Consider the following 7448-nt stretch of genomic DNA (forward strand, 5'->3'; position numbering starts at 1 on the left):
CCTTGGAAAATGAATGTTGTAAAATCAATGGAAGAATAAAAAATCGCGGATTTCTTCGATGAACTACCGCGATATCAACGAGTCACCTCATTGGTCGCGCAATCAGATAGCAGTTATGCAGAGAGATTACACGATCATTATATTTTTCATTCGCACATGCGACGAATGGTACAAGACGTTACAAGACGCATTATCATCCGATTGATGGAACAATGTATGCATTATGCAAGAGATATGAATCACGATGCATCGCGGATGCGCTCGTGGAGGAAGAGACAACTGCAAAAACACGCTGTATAATGGATGTTAAATTATATGATTGATGATAAATACACGACCCGTTATCAGCGAGAGGAAGAAGTGAAAGATGCAAAATAGTACTTTCGTAACCTTGATTTTTGATAGAAATTTGTATTTAGACTTTTCCAACTGATCGTTGGAACTTGTATTTGTAAATGAAAATTATATAGAATATAAGCAGAAAAAATTGCAATAAATAAATAAAATATCATCCTTTTTTTATCTACATGTAAACATTTTAAAGATATTGAAATTTTTTTAATATTAATAAAAATAAATAAACATTTACAATGCATTTGTAATATAATGCTAATAATAATTATCTATAAATTTTAAAATTATTATATAATGTACTTATGCATTTGACAGCTTCGAAATCTAATTCCAAGCATTCCATACCTATATGGACCATATAGATATATCTATATGGACTCTTGATGTTTATGTAGAAGAGTGTAATCTGGTATGTATAATATACTTATGTGCGTGGACTCGCGTGTATAAGGATGGCGCCAACATTTCGACGTCGAGAGAGCATCTTGTAGTCGGGTATTCTACGATGTTCGATCGTAGTTTGGTTCAGGACACGCTGTCGGTCTACAAGCGTGTATAGGTATCTGCATATATGTATATAGGACGCGACGCATACAAATCCCGATCCACTAAAACGAGAACTGCAGGAATGCATGTTTCTTTATTTGCCTTGCAAAAAGAAAACGGTAAAATAAATTGTTAGTGAAATACAAATAAACTTTAGTCTGGAAAATGATTTGTTCGTTTATCACGTTTACAAGAATCAACGTAAAATGATATGTCGCGATACAGCGATGATTGACCACTCTTGCAAAATGTTCTTCCAGCATTATTTTAAACATTGTTAAACTTTATATAAATATTTATTATTTATTATTACAATTTTATTGTAAAACCCCCGCAATTTTTAGCAATCTTATTATTTGATGAATTTAGGGAAAGGTTCCTATAATTATGTAGTATTTTTATCGTAAAATAATAGAAACATTATTACTATTCTTCTAGTAGTTTTATTTTATATTGTTTCGAGAGATTCTGCCCAAGAATCCTTCGTAATTAAAATTATCATTGTCCATTAACATTTTATACGCGAAGCATGGCTAACAAATTATTTTATGCTCGCATTATATTCTACAGTTCTTTCATAATTTTTTCCTCCGACAAAATGGTTGCTAGAATGCGAATATTAAAAGCAAAACTGGAAAGTTAAAAAAAAATGAAAGATGTGAAAAAATAATCTGTTCGTAATACAATTCGTCTTATAATTTTGAATATAAATGTTAGATCTTCTTAGTTAATAATAAAAATTTTATCTAAACAAAAAATATATTACTATCGTCATACTATAAATATATTACAAATATTACACACTCTCATTTTAAGCTATATAAATTATTTTGTGTAATCTCGAATCTCTTTTCTCGAGCAACCACAGTCTAATAATAAATAACGATAAGTTTATTATACGAGGCCGTCGTTTCATCCCGTTTATCGCGCTATTATTGTTTTAATTTATTCAGCACGAACTTTGTTATAATTACCATGTTATCGGTGCGATTGTTGACCGACGCACTTAGACACGCAATCCATTGTTGAAAAAAAATGGCAATTTATTTTTTTTCCCTCATTCTTTTTGAAATATATACGATCAGCACCGTCGCGGCGCGTGCGATGATTGGCAAACGTCGACCATTTTGCGACTTCAAGGGCGAAGGGATATCTTCATCTTTGGTATTCGTGTCGTTTAGCCATTTTCGTGTTGCCGTTCGTGCTGCATCGCCGTAGAAGTTTCGTTCGGGTCATTAAACTGACAAATCGTCCGTTGCAATGGCAACTTTAATTCCGATCGATTGTTTAAGTAAAAAGCTGATATCAATGACGCTTCCTCGGAAACTCGTTTTCGGTTGATGCGCCGACTGATATATAGTAAACTTAATTCATTCTATAATGATTCACGCACAAAAATTGATCTGCATATAATAAGTTATTTATTAAATCGATATATTTCCGAAAAAATTAATATTTTCTTTCTGTGAAATGTGATATAATAGACGTTCAATTAATTTAAAATAATAATTGAAATATACCTTTGAAAGAACTTCAAAGTGTCACTTCAAATAAAATAATTACAATAGATAATGCAATTTATACAAAACGTATTAAAATTCTTTTTAATTTATCTATAGATCCCACAGGATTAATTAAAGACGAAGTGGCGACTGATAAAATTTCAAAGCATTGATAGAACTTTCGAATGACAAGCGATTAGAGATATTTTAAAATTTTCACAATAAATTTAATTTCAAGAAACAGAACAAATCATCAAGCCATTCTTTCCCTTTTTTAAAATAAAATATTTATTTTAAATTTCTCGTCGTTAATTGCGACTACAGGTGTAAATTTAATTTTTGTCACACAAGTTTATAATAAGACACAATATATCGCGTTTCTGTCTTCGGTAAAAATCTATATGACATGTACTTATAAAATTATTCTGAAAGCGAATCGCGGGTCCGCTCAGACGTCAAGTTGGCTGCACAAGCCGCCATTCCGTCGGCGAACTCCGCGGCGCTGTCGCGAATGGCTGCCTCTAATGATCGCCTCAAGTTTGCCTTAGGGATCACCAAGGACGGAATACGTATGTACAGATACGCAATGTAGAACACGGTCGCGATGACATATTGTATCTGCTTGTCGGCGCAAATTGGCAGTAACGATAGGATCAAGGACTCCCCCCAGCATCGTTTTAGTTTCCGATACTTTACTTTAGTAAATATTCTTTTTTTTTAGATTTGCAGCCAGTGCTAATAGATATATGTTGAATGTTCAAAGTAATGTAAATTATATTAAACATTCATGCCGGTATAAAGTGATTATCATGAGTGTAATTATTTCGCGAAACGTGGATATATTTCATCGAGCCCATGACGTTACGGAGATAAAAAGCAATATTATATGTGTGACAATGGTTGTAACTCTTCGAAACTCTTACACTTTTTGATAAACTGTAACGATATGTAATACCATGATATATTAGTCTGAATAATATCGCACATTACGCGTTATATTTACGAAAATGATAACACTTGACTTTACGATTCTATGCCATGCAATTTTATGGCAAACTTAATATCGCTAAAATTATCAAATTGCATATAATTATAAATTTTAAGCTTCATTTCCTATCTTCCAATTCCGTTGAAATAATTTAAAAAAAAATTCCACGAGAAAAACTGAGCGTGATGGCAAAACATCTTCCATTATTCTCATTTCAATCTCCCTAATCGTAGTATTAGTGTATCTTACAGTAATCTAATAATTTAGTTGAAAAACTTTAGAACATTAATCTATTAGATTGATGCAAAAAGTTCGTCGTCATTAACCTTTGTTTTAAATAAAGTTAAGAGGGTTAAAAAAATTCTTTTTAAATGGAAAAAAAATGTGTCTCACAGCCAACTATCTTAATTAACAAGATTATTATTTCGTGAAAGCGTTTAATTTCTCTCGTTCTTCGACTTTATTTGACAAGTACGATAAATTTCTTGCATTTGCCTGATAAATTTGATTTATATATATATTTAACGATAAGAGATTGATTTTTATAAGGTTTTGAAAAAATATTTTATAGATGAATATTTTATAAACGAACTCTTCAATCGCGCTATAATTGATCCGCAAAGAACCGAAGTAAACGTAACGAGAAGCCATTTTATCATCAATTATTATTAATTATTAACGTTTATCACGCGTCGCGAAGAAGAGATGCAATTTCTTAGCGAAAAATGGCTTCTTATAATCGAGCTTGCGCGGTTCGATCGTTGGGGGACATTTAATCGCGCCGCTCCCGCCAAAATGCAATCCGGCCGCACATGTTTATCGTTTGTAAGAGTCGCTCGTACCGCGTTTTTTTGTAAATTAAACCACTACTATCGCGCTGTACGCGCACTTCTCGATAAACCTGATGATGCATTCATTAACTTTCAACGAGCGGCGCTCCAACGCAATGATAAGGCCACGTTCTTGTCCGAACGTGGTCCGATAGTAATACGCGCATCCACGATAACGGAGCGATGACAAAGACGCAGGCATATGTTGTTAGCCACGGCATCGTGGATTTTGCGAAAAAAACCGAAACCGCCCGACGAAGGAATATCCCTTTATTAACGTCGATAATAGATAGTAAAGAGTAACGAATGAGAGAAAAAGAGAGAGAGAGAGACATCATCGGATAATAAATTTATTCCGCGATGCGTCAAATGTTAAAGATGTTCCGTTTCATTTTAGCAATGCGATTCTAATCGTCTTATTTTCTTTTGACCTTAAGAAATAAAAAAAAAAAACCATGTTTTTTTAGTTAACTCAGCAAAGTCTCAACTTCTGCACATATTCTCAATATTAATATCTAATTCTTCGAGCTTTTCTAAGAGAAATGCTTTCTTGAATCCTTTCTCATCATCACGCTTCCCTTCTATTCTCGCCGTAATGTTTTTCTGCCATTCGCAGAAACCCCATCTCGATGCGCCGAGAGTCGTCTCCACTTTGCGTCGCTTCATTCCGCGCTTTATTTCCTTCGCCCCCTTCCGTCACTCGGACTCCGGGATCGCCGAGTTCTTTCTTTTTTCGACTTGTGGCGACTCGTTCGCCCACAGGGCTATTACCAGGACCTACGGTCGATCCTGATGCACCCACGTCTCTCTACGGCCGCCAACACACGTGCGGCCGCGCGCGTTCGCGGCCTGATTTCCAGGAAGAGGAACGCCGACGACGCCCGTTGACGATTAGATTGCGGGCTCCGCTAATTCCGGAATGGATTCGCGAGGAGCAAGACTCGAGATGACGTCGGAGGAGGGAGAAGGGACTGCCTCGAGAGTGCAGCTGCCGCGAAACCGTCTCTAATTTGCTGTATCTCGATTGACAGGAGCTATGGCAGTGGAAAAACGCGCTCCTTGGAGTAAAGACGACACCAAGTATGAAAATTAAATACTTAAGAGCTTTTTCGAAAAACAATAATTATAAAACAGATGATATTATATAATCAAGTTTGGTAATAATGATTTCAATATTTATAAAGAATCTCTCAGATTTCAGAAAATACAAAATTCTAAAAATTTAAGATCAAAATTAAAAGATTCTGAAAATTAGAAAATTTGATAGCTTTTTTTAATGACTTGAAAATCCAAGGAACTATAAATACGAGATAATACGAGAAAGAGATTTGATTTAAATATAAATAAAATATATTGGATATAGAAGGTAAATGTATGGAGCTATGCATCGAGATATTTACGTTGCATTATACGCGCATATTATAGAGCGGTACGCAAGGCACGTAGCATTTTTTATTCGCCATTATGCATGACGCACGGATATCGATATGTAAATTGCAGTAATGTTTAATGTATGTGGGTTTGTGTTGTTATGCAGCTAATCCGCACGAGTGAAAGGCCCAGTATCGGAAGGCGCAATCTATAGATTTCAGAAACATAAATCATGCACAAATCGATAAAAGTCGGATCTTATTGAAAATATATGACAGAGCGCAATAGCAAAGTATATTTATGACTATTTATTGACTATTTATTTATGATTATTTATTGTCTGAAAAACGCAGTGCCGGATGACTATGCTTCTTCACTTGATGGATGCGTTTCATGTACATTTCATTAAATGTAATTATATGCCCGTATAATATGTAATGTAAATATCTCAATGCATAGCTTTATATACATTTATCTTGTATATCCGATAGATTTAATTTAAATCAAATCTCTCTCTCGTATTATCTCTTATTTATAGTTCCTTGGATTTTCAAGTCATTAAAAATATCGAAGTTGCCAAACGATTATCATGCTCTTTTAAATTACATAATTTCACCAATTTCTAATATCTCAACAATCTCCTGTGTATCCTGAAAAATACATAATCCAAGAAAACACAGCTAACTTTTAAACATATTCAAGAATACACCTTACGTATTCTTCTAATTTTCTTTCAAAATATATTTCATTTAATATTATTCTATTTTAGATTGTTTTTATACATGCGCAATGAATTATTGACAAGTGAATTATTTATAAAAAATAATTGGTAATGCTATGACATTAACGGAATCCTTAATGACTCGGAGCGACAGCGACGCAAAGACGACGACAATTGGAGAGTGCAGAGAAGGGCGGCCACCCCCGGTCACCTCAAGCTGCACCCTTCAATTTTCTGATCGGCGCCACGCCTATCTCCATCGTTACTTAACGATGACCTGCATCGGTCGTATTTTATCCTAATGTCCCTACGAGATAATGCGGGCATTACAACGCTTTCGACTAATCGATTGGCTCTAATTAACGTTGACGAATATTGCATTATACATGTATAACAAATACAAAGAATCAGCCGTTAATGGAAATGTCCAGTGATCGATTTTATGTATTAAGCTTGATTATCTACTGTTTATGATTTATAAACAGCAAATTTTGCCGCTCTAATAATAAGAAATTCAGCGATTAAGATGCAATGCAAATTAAAATATCTATAAATATATAGATACTATATATATGAGGGAAATCTTCGATATTTTTCTTTATGCCAATAGTGTGCTCGGTGATTCGCGTCTGATGAAAAAATTCCGCTGGCAGAATTCGCCTTGGGTTACCGTGAAACAACAATGCCGTCGGTTATGAGACGACTCGTCTCGAAGGAGTCAAGGAACGGGGCTTAATTGGCGCCGACAATCCGGTGGCCCGTGGCGACGTGAAACGTGAGGAGACGGGGAAAAAGAGAAACGCGTGAGAGGAGGAGAGAGAAAAAGGAAGAGAATCTCGGAGACGGAGAGGAATATAAAACCTGGAAAAACAAAACCGGCCGGACGACGACGCTAATGCGTGCTGCGGGATGACCAACACAGGGATCGCCTTTTCCTGGAAGCGGTTGCCCGCTCTTGTCGGGGAAGATAATTTTCGTCCCACCGTCGCCGGGACTCTACCGCAGGAGGAGACAGCCTCCCATCTCGTCCACCTCCGAAACGGTCCTCCTCCCGATACGGTCCATCTTTCTCCGCTAATTCCTTTTCTCCGTTCCTCTCATCCGTGGTCCTTGCAGAAATCTTTTAGTTACGCGAC

This window comes from Formica exsecta, unplaced genomic scaffold, assembly GCF_003651465.1.
Source record: "Formica exsecta isolate Colony F162 unplaced genomic scaffold, ASM365146v1 scaffold80, whole genome shotgun sequence".
Taxonomy (NCBI): Eukaryota; Metazoa; Arthropoda; class Insecta; order Hymenoptera; family Formicidae; genus Formica; species Formica exsecta.